The 16,322-nt window shown below is 39.1% G+C and overlaps 1 protein-coding gene across 1 annotated transcript in view; it reads right to left on the bottom strand.

The window, feature by feature from the left end:
* The window catches only part of TADA2B (transcriptional adaptor 2B), a 57,373-nt gene that overhangs the window by 39,732 nt on the left and 1,319 nt on the right, over positions 1-16,322 (bottom strand). The window lies entirely within an intron of this gene.

Below are 16,322 nucleotides of genomic sequence, written 5' to 3'. Positions count from 1 at the left end.
CTTCGTGTTACAATTACCCCTTACAAATTTGATAGATGTCCTATGAATATTGTCTGAAATAAGGTTATCGGTTTCTAATATGGCGTAACACTGTTTACATGAGCCACATTTTTTAGTACTACCAAAACTTTTAATGCCACTAATTTTGGAAGTTGATTGTTCTAATTTCTTTATTTATATTCGGTCCAGTCCTATATACAAATAATGGGGAGGTCCCTATAAGATCACTTACTTCTTCATCAACCAATAATATATTCCAATTATTTTTTAGAATATTTTTAATAAATTCCACATGCGGAGAATATTCCAATATGCAAGCTCTTGCATAATTATTATTGTCATTTATATCTTCTTTGTTCTTAAATTCTCTACCTAATAATGGGGGAAATCTATTACCCCATTCTTTAATAACATATGCGGAGATATTATTTAACATAGCTCTTGGGTATCCCCTGTTTATAAATAATTCTTATATATATTGCATCTCTCTTAGTACATCTGAATATTCAGAGGTCATACGCGCTGCTCGGATACATTGGCCTTTATAAATGCTCTTCAACATAGTACGTGGATGACAGCTATTGTACTCTAAATAACTGTTTGAAAAAGTTTTTTTCCTATATATATTAGATTTGAAACCCATTTTAGTCTTAGAAATAAACAAGTCCAAGTAAGCAATACCATCGTAATTGCTCACAAAAGTAAATTTTAAAAAACTACCGGATTGATTTAAATATTTCATAAAACTGTCAATACTTTGCTTGTCCCCTCTCCAAAGCAGAAAGATATCGTCCAAATATCGAGAATAATAAACAATATTTTTATAATGTTTGCTGGTAAATAAATGGGTGGTTTCCCATTCTAACATAACTAAATTGGCGTATATGGGAGCGCAAGCCGCTCCCATAGCTACGCCTCTTGTTTGTTTAAAATTCTCCCCCTCGAACTGTATATAGTTGTGATCGAGTACAAGTGACATGAGCTCCATGATAACCAAAATTTTATCCCAATCCAAGCCTGAAAACTTTGAAAAACTGTTACAAAAATATTCTAGTCTGACTTCCTTGGGTATACTGGAAAAAAGGTCCACCATATCTATGGTAATAAACACGATGTCCTCAGACCATATATCTTTGGTTAACTTGGACAAAAACGACCATAAGTCTTTAACCAAATGTGTGATCCTATTGTAAATAGGTTTAAGCCATTTGTCAATGACTACACCCAGAGAGTAAACTTTGGAGCGACTTCCCGAAACTATGGTGGGAAAAGGTGGATGTTCAATATTTTTATGCATCATTGGTATCCCTACTATACTGGCTAAACTAGGGTATTCCACCTTCATAAAGTCATATGTATCCTTAGTTATTCTTTGGTCAAGCAATAATTCATCTATACATAAGTCTATACGCTTGTATCCAATGTTAATTTCGTTAATAGATATCATCTCATAGTTTCCTGATTCATATAAAATCTTATAAATTTCGTTGATATAATCCAAGGTGTAAAATTAGTACTGCTCTTCCCCCCTTGTCAGGTTTCATGACTCTAATGTCGTTATTGGTTGTTAATTCTTCCAGTAATTTTCTTTCCCCATTACTCAAGTTGTCTAAACCCTTCTTCTTAGTTAATTTTTTATTAATACTATATACCTCGTTAATCACTGCTTTCTCAAAGCATCCTATACTTGGATGTGTGGGGGGTATGTAACAACTCTTATTCTTAATATCAACTTTTATATCCAGCTTTGTTCTTGAAACACATGGCTAAATTTAATTTCCGCGTGAATAATTTAATATCGACAATAGTGTCAATCAATCTGAAACAAGGTCTGGGCACAAATTTACTCCCCTTTGCAAATAATGAAAAATGTTCAAATTGTAAATCTAAGTTGGTATAATTATAAATATTAAAAATTATTGTGACAATTAATAATACCATTAAAAGTATTTGGTACTTCCTGGGATTCTATAAGTGTAAATGAATCTAATCTATTCCCATGTCACATTATTATGTGCATATTCTAATACCAACTGTCCCTCTGCTTTCTCCATTTCTAACCTTTTCTCTGTGTACGATTTGTTCCATATTGTCTCTCCCTGTGAAAATTTCCTCCATTATCATAATTCTCATCATAAAATCTATTGCCTTGACCATATTTATCAAATGAATCATATCTGTCATCACTACTTCTCTGTTTAAATTCATGTGTCTGTTGGTTGTTATTATATTTCTTCCAAATATAAGCTCTATTGTTCTTGTACTGCTCAGAATCTCTCTGCATTTTTTTATCTTTCTTAGTGTATATATTATAAGCTTTCTTGTCAGCATAAGAGAACTGTTTATCATACAAATCTTTCCATTGTGGAAAGCACAAATCATTGACTATAATATTATTCAGTTTCTCTACCTCACACAGTAATTTACTCAATTTCTCATCATTTTTTGTAATCAACATTTTCATAAAATCCATGCCAAAAAATCCTGTACATTTTTCTCATCCATAATAATACCCATAGGGATTTTGAAAAACCGTAGTCCCATGGGTACAATTTTCAATTCTATACATTTATTTAAATATGCATTATCAATTTTTAAACATTTAACCGCTAATAAATTTTTACCCAAAGTGCAATTATAGTCTTTTAATGTCCATTTAGACAATAAGGGGCTCATTGTAGACAGAGCCAGAAGCGGTTGTTCATTGTTAAAGTCAAAATTCTTTGCTAAAAAGCAGTCTAATTGGTCAACACCATTACCAATACTAGTAGGTGTAATACCCTTAGATTGAGGGCTGGAACTGTTAGGAATAGTACCTTTGGGAATGTTGGTTGACTTTAACAATGAACAACCACTTCCGGCTCGGTCTAAAACGAGCCCCTTATTGTCTAAAGGGACATTTTAGACTATATTTACACTTTGGGTAAAAATTTATTAGCGGTTAAAGGTTTAAAAATTGATAATGCATATTTAAATAAATGTATAGAATTGAAAATTGTACCCATGGGACTACGATTTTTCAAAGTCCCTATGGGTATTGTTATGGATGAGAAAAATGTACAGGATTTTAATTTTATTTATTTATTTCACATTTGTTGACCGGGCTAGTCCAGCTGGATACATATCCATTTTCAGCAGAGGCCCGGGGAGAAAAGCTCCTCGAGAGTACAAAACAATATTTTACTTGAATCAAAAAATAAAACAATTAGAACGTATTTTTGAAATGTGAAGGGGTAAAAAAAGTTATGGGGAAAACTATATTTTTTTATTTTATTTATTTAATAATTATTTAATAATTTGACAGTTTTGGCATGGATTTTATGAAAATGTTGATTACAAAAAATGATGAGAAATTGAGTAAATTACTGTGTGAGGTAGAGAAACTGAATAATAATAGTCAATGATTTGTGCTTTCCGCAATGGAAAGATTTGTATGATAAACAGTTCTCTTATGCTGACAAGAAAGCTTAAAATATATACACTAAGAAAGATAAAAAAATGCAGAGAGATTCTGCGCAGTACAAGAACAATAGAGCTTATATTTGGAAGAAATATAATAACAACCAACAGACACATGAACTTAAACAGACAAGTAGTGATGACAGATATGATTCATTTGATAAATATGGTCAAGGCAATAGATTTTATGATGAGAACTATGATAATGGAGGAAATTTTCACAGGGAGAGACAATATGGAACAAATCGTACACAGAGAAAAGGTTGGAAATGGAGAAAGCAGAGGGACAGTTGGTATTAGAATATGCACATAATAATGTGACAAATGGGATTAGATTACATTCGTTTACAAATCCCAGGAAGTACCAAATACTTTTAATGGTATTATTAATTGTCACAATAATTTTAATATTTATAATTATACCAACTTAGATTTACAATTTGAACATTTTTCATTATTTGCAAAAGGGAGTAAATGTTTGCCCAGACCTTGTTTCAAATTGATTGACATTATTGTCGATATTAAATTATTCACGTGGAAATTAAATTTAGCCATGTGTTTCAAGAACAAAGCTGGATATAAGAAAGTTGATATTAAGAAAAAGAGTTGTTACATACCCCCACACATCCAAGTATAGGATGCTTTGAGAAAGCAGTGATTAACGAGGTATATAGTATTAATAAAAAATTAACTAAAAAGAAGGGTTTCGACAACTTGAGTAACGGGGAAAAAATTACTGGAAGAATTAACAACCAATAACGACATTAGAGTCATGAAACCTGACAAGGGGGGAGGAGCAGTACTATTTTACACCTTGTATTATATCAACGAAATTTCATAAGATTTTATATGAATCAGGAAACTATGAGACGGTATCTATTAACAAAATTAACATTGGATACAAGCGTATAGACTTATGTATAGATGAATTACTGCTTGACCAAAGAATAACTAAGGACACATATGACTTTATGAAGGTGGAATACCCTACTTTAGCCAGTATAGTAGGGATACCAAAGATACATAAAAATATTGAACATCCACCTTTTCGCTCCATAGTTTCGGGAAGTCGCTCCAAAGTTTACCCTCTAGGTGTAGTCATTGACAAATGGCTTAAACCTATTTACAATAGGATCACACATTTGGTTAAAGACTCATGGTCGTTTTTGTCCAAGTTAACTAAAGATATATGGTCTGAGGACATCGTGTTTATTACCATAGATGTGGTGGACCTTTTTTCCAGTATACCCAAGGAAGTCGGACTAGAATATTTTTGTAACAATTTGTCAAAGTTTTCAGGCTTGGATTGGGATAAAATTTTGGTTATCATGGAGCTCATGTCACTTGTACTCTATCACAACTATATACAGTTCGAGGGGGAGAATTTTAAACAAACAAGAGGCGTAGCTATGGGAGCAGCTTGCGCTCCCATATACGCCAATTTAGTTATGTTAGAATGGGAAACCACCCATTTATTTACCAGCGAACATTATAAAAATATTGTTTATTATTCTCAATATTTGGACGATATCTTTCTGCTTTGGAGAGGGGACAAGCAAAGTATTGACAGTTTTATGAAATATTTAAATCAATCCAGTAGTTTTTTAAAATTTACTTTTCTGAGCAATTACGATGGTATTGCTTACTTGGACTTGTTTATTTCTAAGACTAAAATGGGCTTCAAATCTAATATATATAGGAAAAAACTTTTTCAAACAGCTAGAGTACAATAGCTGTCATCCGCGTACTATGTTGAAGAGCATTTATAAAGGCCAATGTATCCGAGCAGCGCGTATGACCTCTGAATATTCAGATGTACTAAGAGAGATACAATATATACAAGAATTATTTATAAACAGGGGATACCCAAGAGTTATGTTAAATAATATCTCCGCATATGTTATTAAAGAATGGGGTAATAGAGTTCCCCCATTATTAGATAGAGAATTTAAGAACAAAGAAGATATAAATGACAATAATAATTATGCAAGAGCTTGCACATTGGAATATTCTCCGCATGTGGAATTTATTAAAAATATTATAAAAAATGGTTGGAATATATTATTGGTTGATGAAGAAGTAAGTGATCTTATTGAGACCTTCCCATTATTTGTATATAGAACTGGACCGAATATAAAAAAGAAATGAGAACAATCAACTTCCAAAATTAGTGGCGTTAAAAGTTTTGGTAGTACTAAAAATGTGGCTCATGTAAACAGTGTTACGCCATATTAGAAACAGATAACCTTATTTTAGACAATATTCACAGGACATCTATCAAATTTTTAAGGGGTAATTGTAACACGAAGAATATTATATATTTAGCAAAATGTAGTTCATGTTCGGGATTTTATACAGGAAAAACCAAACATTGTTTTAAGAAACGCATTTATGATCATTTGTACTCTATTAAGAACAAGGATATGAACAACGCGCTAAGTAGACATATATTTGAATATGGAACGGAGCACACTTTTAAATTTGGTATTATTGACCAAGTGAAGATTGATTCTAAGGGAGGGGATTTTAAGACCTTGTTGAGTAAAAAGGAGGTTTTATGGCAGATATATACAGATGCGGTTAGAAAACCAGGTCTCAATGATTTCATTACGATAAAACCCATTTTAGAAACACAGTAATTAAATTTTATATTTATTTGGTTTAGTATTTATAATAATATTTTTATTAAATCTATTATATATGTAGTATAGTATTATATAGATATTATTGTACATTTTATGAACATTTTATTTATTTTTACACATTTAGTCCATGCCTAGTACATTATTTTATTGTTTCATTAGTCAATTTCAGTTGACTAATATTTACGTTATTGTTTTTACACAAACTTAACTATTTAAATATAGATAAGATGAAAGTAGAAATGTTTGAGTTAGTGTCGGTAATTGATTAATGTTGTTGTTTTTAAATTACCTAAACTATACAATATGTTTTGTACGCAACTATGTTGCTTTAAGAAGGTATTTTTAGGGAGGCAGAGTTGGCGCCAAAAAAGTAATTTAAACTGTTAACAGCCATCAGTTATGGCATTCTGATGAAGTCCACATCTAGTGGATGAAAGCGCTTAATGTGTTTTTTTATTGTGTGTATATGGTTGAAAAAAAGGAGTTGCTTTCACCACCGGTTATCATTTATTGTGCATCCGTTTATACTCCAGCAATTCGTTTTTTCCTTTTCTGGTGTTGCTTGGCTGGCGTATTTGTTCAAAATATAAAAAGGGAATACTTTTAAAGTATTACTGCACTGGGATAATAGTGGCCTAGGTTATCACTGTTGTGCAAAAGCTGGACTTAAAACCAATCATCCTGCCCAGAATTAATTAAGGACAGCTATAGGTTCATGGGTAGGTACTAGGCTATCGGCCCAAGGGCCTACGTAAGCCTAGCCAATAAGATTCCCTGGCTTTCGCCACCCAAGAAAGTTATTTTCCTGTGCCACTGTCAAGCAGACACACAGAAGTGCTCCCCGGGGTTTATTTCCTATTTCCCATCTACTCATCAAGATTTTTCTTGAGAGTGCTAATGAAGAACTTTGCTTGACATAGATGGGTAGCCTGTTCAAGAGTATGGGAAGTCTCTGGGACAGGAATCTAGGAAACAGGAATCTTATACTAAACATAGCATTACTGACAGGATACAGCTTCAAAGTGGATGACATGGTGGTAAGTAGAACACTTGACATCTGCATAAGGTGTAAGGAGAGGACAGAAAATCCACTTAATTTGGGATCCAGGGTCTGCTACTCAGGGTGAGAACAAACTAGAAATGGTGTGGACATTGTGGTGAGGGAGAATCTTCTGAAGACTGATGTTGTCAGAATCACTGTTAGGGCTGTACTCAATCTCAGCCTAAGCCACACAGCAGAACTGTGATGCAGCAAATATCACTGGACCTGAAAGTTTACTGCAGTGAAAGCATAACAGTTCAAGCAAATACTCAGGGATCCAACACCTCAAAACACGGAAACAGCTGGGAATCAAAATGGAGTGGCAACATCTCAGAATAGCGTGTGTGAAGACTATAGAACACATTTCGCTGAGCCAGGTATGGAAATAAAGTGGACAAGGAAAGGTGGTGTTAGAATGCAGAAGTCCAGGAAGTCAGGAAAAAGTGGGAGAAAGAGAAAAGATGGACTATGATAAGAAAGAATACTGACCCGTTAAAGAGGCAGACAGAGCAGTCACAATGCAAAGAACAAGACAAGACATCAGAGACACTCTACCAGCTTCAAACTGGATTCATCACATTGCACAAAAACTCTCCCGTTTTGCAAGGTAAAGACAGAAAGAAGGAAAGATTAGCAGGTTTTTAAAAAGCAAGAATAATGTCTCTGATGGTAGATATTAGACTGGACTTTCTTAGAATCACTGAAGTGGAGAAACCAAATGGTTAGTCTCAATTTTAGATTGGGGGACTGTTAAGTCTGGCAGGTAATAAATCCGATCCTGTCTGGGATTCAGTATCTATGGTGGATACTTGGCGTGAGACCACACGAAGGGGAACCATACCAAACGAGGCCAGAAAGGGACTATGAGGATTAGTGTGCTCTTGAACCTGCTGGCTTCCTGTAGGACTTTTGGTATCAATGGGATCAAAGGATAGGCATACAGGAGACCCGGGGCTAATCGTACTACAGCATCCCTGGGTGGCTCCACAGGTAAGGGGATCAGAACGAAATACTTGCTGCATTTGGTGTTCAAGGGGGACGCAAAAAGGCTGCAACAAGTTTGGCCCCATCAGCAAAATATCTGGTTTGCTACTGGCTGATTCAGGGACCACTCATGTGGACTCAGAATGGATCGACTGAGCGTCTGCAAGAACATTGGTCTCCCTGGGAATGTGCATTGTAATCAAAAGCGGCTAGAGGAAATCATCCATTCCCACAATCTCATGGCCTCTCTGCATAATGGGTAAGAGCGAGTTCCCCCCTGCTTGTTAATATACCAGACCACTGACATGTCTGTATTAATTACTATCATTCACAGAGACAGTCTTGAAAGGCTTGCAACATCAGAAGGACTGCTCTCATCTTGAAAGACTTGCAGCATCAGAAGGACTGCTCATCTCCAGAACGATGACATGCAGTTTGGTCTCTAAAAATGGACCACGTGCCTTTGACCAATCTTCCTTCGAAATACCCTCCCCACTCCAATAAGGAAGCATCCATGGTCACTGCGGCTGATGGGGGTGGGAGAAAAAAAAATCTGCCTAGGTGATGATCATCTGATGACATCCACCAAAGCTGCTGCTTGCAGATTGAAGGCAGTTTGATGGCAACAGTTAAGGGATGATACAGGATGGACCACTAGTGTCCAGTGAAGTACTCACATACAGAACCTTGCTATGGGCACTAGAAGTATGGCAGTGCCAACATAGAACCTAGAGTTCTAAGAATAAGTCTTACTGGGGAAGAGGACGTATCCAGTAGAAGTTGAAATTGTTGTCTCAGAGATGATACCTGCTGCAATGGTAGGCTTGCTATTTGCGGGACAGTGTTCAGTTGCATTCCTATAAACTTTATCATCTGCACAGGGATCAGATTTGATTTTGTCAGATTTATCGTGATCCCAAAGCATGCAAGAGGTACTGTGTCACCAATTCCACCTGATGCCTTGACTGGCTCCTGACAGCAATATCGTATAGGTACGGAAACATCTGGAATCTCTGTAGTCTCAGGTGAGCTGCCATTACTGACATGCATTTGGTAAACACCCTGGTGCTGTGGCGAGTCCAAAGGGCAGAGTTCTGAATTGGCAAGGATTGGCTCCCAGCTGGAAGCCCAGATGTGTCCTGGAGCACCTGTCGATCTTTATGTGACAGCAAGCATCCTGGAGGCCTACTGAGCATATCCAATAGTCCTTGTGTAGTAATGGCAGAATAGACTAACTGTCACCATGTAAAACTGACTTCTTGACAAACAAATTTAGATTGCTCAGGTCCCCTGAATTTTTTGGCACCAGAAAGAAGCATGAATAAGTTTCTCATCCTTGTTATTTGGCTGGATGACTTTTTGTCTAGAAGTTTTTGAATTAGGTGGAGATTGAGGGGACCCTTCTCCCTCATAGAGATAAGTGTTCTCTGTCAAAGACTCCAAAGGGGAGTCTACATGCTCCCTCTTGCACGTCCTCTCCCGATGCACCTCCTCCATGGGACAGTCAGGGGAGGACATGGAAGAGGAAGGGACCCCTGACACATTGGAGGGCTGGAAGACTTCATGGACAGGCTGACCTTGGGCAGTATGAATGGGACCAAGGCTCAGACCAGCTGAGGACTGCATAAGTGCCAGAGGAAGAGGAGATGCATCTCTGGGTCAAGAGAATGCCCTCTTTGTCACCTGGAAAGCAAACAAACTCAGAGGTCCACCCCCTCCATTTGTTATTTTGTTCTTTTTCGTTATTCACATAGGTTTCAGTAACAACAGTAAACTGTTAATGTTTCTCAAAACCAAACTGCATCTTTTCCTTTATGTCAATATAATCACCCAACCATAATCTTATGCACTAAACCTCCCTAGGCTCAAGTCTGTGTGGCCCGAGGCAATACTGCCTTCCTGCCCAGATTACATTCACCACTTCTAATTATTTAGCCCTAGTTTCACACAATTATTTTAAGTCTCTTTTCAACAACAATTCACACATTGGTGATTACCCTCCTATCACAGGCTCAGCTTGCGTTACTTTACAATCTGTAACATCTGCAGTGTTTTAGTATGCAAGACTACTGGTAGTGGATATATCTTAATACAGTACTAAAAAACATTTGTATGATATAAAACAATGAATTATTTTCTGCTTGTCTCAATTACAGCTGGATTAATATCTTGCGTATACTTGGTAATCTAGACAGTCCGTACAGTTGTATATTTTTCCACTCTCCTTTGACATCCCTGCATGAATTTTCTGCAACAAGCACTGGTATAAGACACACTTACTTGAGGCTCACTGACTCCCATAGTTGGAACAGCACTTTGCTATTTGACAGGGATTATAACTGTCACAACTAGGACTTATGACACATTATGGACAACCTCTTCTAATGTACCTGCTTTGACAGCATTTAGATGAAAAAAACAAACACAGTCAAGTTCTCTCTTTCCTCATTTAACCCTGTTTGGTTCACTCTCATAGAATACTGCAGTTTACCTTGTACCTAGCACATATAAAACCATTTCTTGTTTCTACAGAAAGTTAAATTCATCTGTCATGGAAAAGGTGATATGCTACCTGACATAAAAAGGATATAAGGTATGTGCTCACAGTCATAGATTCATAAGTGTGTACTAGGCTAATGGCCCTGGGGCCTTTACAAGTCTAGCCCATAGAAGTGCCCTGGCATTGTGCTGTCTGTCATTAGTTCCCAGTGCCTCTATCAAGTAGAGCCACTGGAGTGATTCCCAGGGATTTCTATTTCCCATCCACCCATCAAGATTTCTCTTGAAGACGGCTAGTGAGGTGCTCTGCCTGACGTGTATGGGAAGTCTACTCCAGAGTATGGGCTTGAGTCTCTGGGTTATGAACTTATCCCTCCAGCATGTTCTATTGATTGTGGTAACGAGATTGAGGTCTCTGGAGTGTGTGGCGTGGAGAGATTGGGATTTCTTTAGATGTAGCATTTCTAACATAGCTGGGTCAGACATGGCTTTGTAAGTCAAGCAGAGATCGCCTCTTAGTAGATAAGAGACCGAGAACAGCTGGAGTTTTTGAGTTTGTCATGTAGGACATGTGTTTAATGCCAAGGATCCTATTCATGAGGTACTTTTATGGCCTCTCCAGCTGTTGCAGATGTCTAATGAGGTACATGCCAAATGGTGCATTATACTCGGATTGTTCTAATGAGGGAAGAGTAGAAAGAAACGATTACCTCTTTCTTCCTAGATGCAAAACCCGTGGTAATGAGATGTGCCATACAGGACTTTCTGACCACAGTGGTGATGTGGTGGTCAAAGGAGAGGTTGCTGTCAACCCGCGTCTCCAGCTCTCATAACGCCTTCAGCGCTCAGTGGGCTCCTATCGATGTAGTAATTAGTGGGAGCAGAGTTTTTTCCCCAAAGGGGGTGACGCATTTTTTGACATTAAGCTTAAGGCCATGGTTTCGACAGCAGTCATTGGTCTCAGTGAGGTCTTTCTGTAGCATGTGTGCATCACTTGGGGAGTTAATGGCTCCCAGCTTGCAGTCATCTGTGAATTTCGTTAGCCAGAGTCCCTCAGTGTTGGCCTGGACTTCTGAGAAGTAAATGCTAAACAAGAAAGGACCCAGGACCGATCCCTGTGGGACTCCACTCGTGACTGTTTGGCAGTCTGACTTGGAGTCCGCTACTTTCACACTGTGTGTTCTGTGAGCCAATTTGCAACCCACCTAACGATATAGGGGTTGAAGCCTAGTTTAGTGAGTTTATCAATAATTCTCGAGTGAGGAATGGTATCAAAGGCCTTGGCCAGATCGAGATAAGCTGTATAAACTGCTTTACCTTCATCCACCGCTCTGGTGACTGACTCAAAGAAGTCAACCAGGTTGAGCAGGCATGATCTACCTTTCACAAAACCAAATTGTGTGGGATCTAAAGTTTGGAGATTCCCTATATCCTTGTTAATTAGTTCCATGATGATGTGCTCCACAGCCTTACCTATCAGGCTCGTCAGGCTAATGGGGCAATAATTTCCAGGGTCTGTAGTCGCTCCTCCTTTATGAAGAGGGAGGACTGTAGCAGTGCGCCATTCGGTAGGGACAAAGCCTGAGGTGAGGCTGAGAGTGAACAGAGCACACAGATGGGGTGCCAGTTCACTTTGTAATTCACGTAGAACACAGCCAGTGATATTGTCTGGTCCCATGGAAGCTGTATTCTTAGCCTTAGACAATGCAGCTTTAACCTGTGCTGCAGTAATGCAGGGTGCCTGGCATTCTCCCGGTATTGAGATTGTTCCTTTGGGGGGGGGGGGGGGTAAAGTTGGCATTGAATCTGTCAGCCAGTATGTGGGTAATATCTGTTGGCTCAGCATAGGAGGTACCATTGTGCAGTGACTCAGAGCAAATATGGGTATTGTAGTGGAGATTCTTGATATAACTAACGAAGGCTTTGTGGTTGTTTTTAGTGTCTGCTGCAATTCTGCCTTCATAGCTGACTTTGGAGGTTTTGATGAGGGATCTCAACTTCTTGTTGAGGCTAAGAAGGGAATTTTTCCAGTCTTGGGATTTCACCTTTTTCTGCAACAGTTTCTTCCTTCTGTTGTAGAGTTTATTAATGGCAGGGGACCACCAGATTGGTTTCCTTTTTTGGAGGAGAGCATCTTGGTTCTGTTGGGTACGGCTAGTTTCATGCATTTATGTACATGTCCGTACAGTGCATTGGTGTATGATTCAGCAGTTATGCATCCATTTTCCATTGGCATGGGTAGCGTGAAATTAGCCACCTCTGTTTTTAGATGTTCAAAGTCAGCTTTGGAGAAGTTTTTCACGGTGGATACTTTTGCTGGGAGTGTGGGTGAGATGTGGATTTCCATGGCAAAGAGTTTGTGCTCGGATCTAATCAGGAAAGAACTGACTTTTGGTATAGAGCAACACTTGTTCAGGTTAGTAATAACTAGGTCAAGGATGTTGCTTCCTCTAGTGGGGGTTAAGAATGACCTGGTCCAGGGTATTGGAATTGATGAATTCCAGGAAGTGTTGGGCCAGTGCATTGGTGCTTGAGTAGTTTTCCCAGTTGATGGAGGAGTAGATGAAGTCTCCTAATATGAGAGTGATATTCTAAGGTGCTTAGGAATGTGGAGTGAGTCTAGGGACATGGTTGGGGACCTACAGCAGGCTATGACGTGGATTGCAGTCTTACACAATATTAGTTGCACCTGAAGTATCTCTGAGGCATTATGCTGGACTACTAGTCTGGAGGTGTGCATATCCTTTATGAATATGGAGACACCAGTGCCTTTAGAGCTTTGGCCCATGTTTCGGGGCCAAAAGGTGTGGAATGAGTTATAGCCTGGTAGCGCAGGGGTGCTTTCTGCCGCTTTAAACCAGGTCTCCATTACAACACAAATGTCGATGTTCATTTTGAGGAGTGATTCGAGCGAGTGCATCTTGAGATTTAAACTTCTAGCACTGAGCAGTATGACTCTCAGATTGTATTTATTTATAGCTGTTCCAGTGATAATTTGGTCTTTGGAACACCGCCTAAAAAAGGCACTATAGGGGTGGCAAGAGCCTTAGCCAGTACCTGGAAACCCATGGGTGACAGATGCAGGCCATCTCTGGAAAAGCATTGAGGTCCGTCAGATATGTCATCCCAAGCAGACAGCATCCCCTTAGAATGATACCAGAAACATAGCCAATTGTTGAAGTCAATCATTATTTGTTTGTACTGCAGTATCATTCTGGGTGACGGCAGGATACTGCTCAGGGCTAGTGTCATACCTGCCTGAGCCACATAATCTAAGAGCTCCACCATGTCTCTTTTGCCAGATTGTCCTGACTAGTAGCTGCAGCTGCAATTACAACAGTCAAGTATTTTAATTTGACTGGTTGTCCATTCCTTTTAGTACTTGTCCTATCTAAACATGCAAACAGCATCTACGTATCCCATCACAGAGACAATGATGTACTAACAGTTATATATAGCCAAGGACAATACATACACACACAAACATTATATATTACATACATATATCTCTCTCATCATCTTCTTTCGGCTGTTTCCATTAGGGGTTGCCACAGCAGATAATCTGTTTCCATTTATTCCTGTCCTCTACATATTGCTCTGTCACACCAACCACCTGCATGTCCTATCTCACCACATCCATAAACCTTATCTTGGGCCTTCCTCTTTTACCTGGTAGCTTCATCCTTAGCATCTTTTTCCCAATATACTCAGCATCCCACCTCAGCACATGCCCAAACCAACGTAATCTTGCCTCTCTGGCTTTGTCTCCAAACCTTCCAACCCGGGCTGACCCTCTAATATACTTATTCCTAATCCTGTCCACCCTCGTTACACCCAGTGCAAATCTTAACATCTTTAACTCTGCCACATCCTGCTCTAACTCCTGCCTTTTTCTCAATACCACTGTCTCCAACCCATACAACATAGCTGGTTTCACTACCCTCTTGTAGACCTTCCCTTTCATTCTTACTGGTACTAGTCTGTCAAAAATCACTCCTGACACTTTTCTCCACCCACTCCATCCTGTCTGTACTCTCTTCTTCACCTCTCTTCCACACTCACCATTACTCTGAACTACTGATCCCAAGTATTTAAACTCATCCACCTTCGCCACCTCTTCCCCTTGCATCCTCACCATTCCTCTATCCTCGCTCTCATTCACACACATATATTCTGTCTTAGTCCTGCTGACCTTCATTCCTCTTCTCTCTAGAGCATATCTCCATCTCTCCAGGGTCTCCTCCACCTGTTCCCTTACTCTCACTACAGATCATAATGTCATCTGCAAACATCATAGTCCATGGGGACTCCTGTCTGATCTCATCTGTCAACCTGTCCATCACCACTGCAAATAAAAAAGGGCTCAGAACTGATCCTTGATGTAATCCCACCTCCACCTTAAACGTATTTGTCAATCCCACCTTCACCTTAAACCTATCCGTCACTCCCACTGCAGACCTCACTGCTGTCACACTACCCGCGTACATATCCTGTAGCACTCTTACATACTTCTCTGACACTCCCGACTTCCTCATACAATACCACAACTCCTCTCTAGGCACCCTGTCATATGCTTTCTTCCAACTCTACAAAAATACAATGCAGCTCCTTCTGACCTTCTCTGTACTTCTCCATCAACACTCTCAGAACAAACATCGCATCTGTAGTGCTCTTTCCTGGCATGAAACCATACTGCTGATCACTAATCACCACGTCCCTTCTTAACCTAGCTTTCACTACTATTCCCATAATTTCATGCTGTGACTGATCAATTTAATCCCTCTATAGTTACTACAGCTCTGCACATCACCCTTATTCATAAAAATCTGTACCAAAACACTTTTTCTCCATTCCGCAGGCATCCTCTCACTTTCCAAGATTTTATTAAACAATCTGGTTAGAAACTCCACTGCCATTTCACCGAAACACCTCCATGCTTCCACAGGTATGTCATCTGGACCAACAGTCTTTCCATTCTTAATCCTCTTCATAGCTATCCTTACTTCCTCCTTGCCAATCCACTGCACTTCATGATTCACTATCCCCATATTAGGAGGGTGGCCTAATGGTTAAGGTTGTGTACCTTATAGACATAAGGTGCAGGATTTGATTCTCACATGGGGTAATTGGCTAGGCTTAAAATAGCCCACAAGGGCAGTTAGCCTATGAAGCCTATATCAATAATATTTGGTATCCCAATATCAATAATAAAACATCATCAGACCTTCTTTCCCTCTCATTCTCTTCACTCATCAACCCCTCAAAGTACTCTTTCCATCTGCTCAACACATTCTCCTCGCTTGTGAGCACGCGTGTATACACACACAAAGTTTTTTTTTTAATACCATTCTCATCCAGGGAAGGTCTACAAGAGGGTAGTAAGACCAGCTATGTTATATGGGTTGGAGACCGTGGCATTGACAAAAAGGCAGGAGTCAGAGCTTGACATGGCAGAGTTGAAGATGTTAAGATTTGCACTGGATGTGACGAGGATGGACAGGATTAGGAACAAGTATATTAGAGGGTCAGCCCAGGTTGGAAGGTTTGGAGACAAAGCCAGAGGCGCAAAATTACGTTGGTTTGGACATGTGCTGAGGAGGGATGCAGAGTATATTGGGGAAAAGTTGCCAAGGATGAAGCTGCCAGGTAACAGGAAAAGAGGAAGGCCTAAGATAAGGTTTATTGATGTGGTG

This window comes from Protopterus annectens, chromosome 2.part1 (assembly GCF_019279795.1).
Source record: "Protopterus annectens isolate FY-2018-M chromosome 2.part1, PAN1.0, whole genome shotgun sequence".
Taxonomy (NCBI): Eukaryota; Metazoa; Chordata; order Ceratodontiformes; family Protopteridae; genus Protopterus; species Protopterus annectens.
The sequence above is the reverse complement of the archived record's forward strand: the minus strand, read 5'-3'. Positions and strand labels throughout refer to the sequence as shown.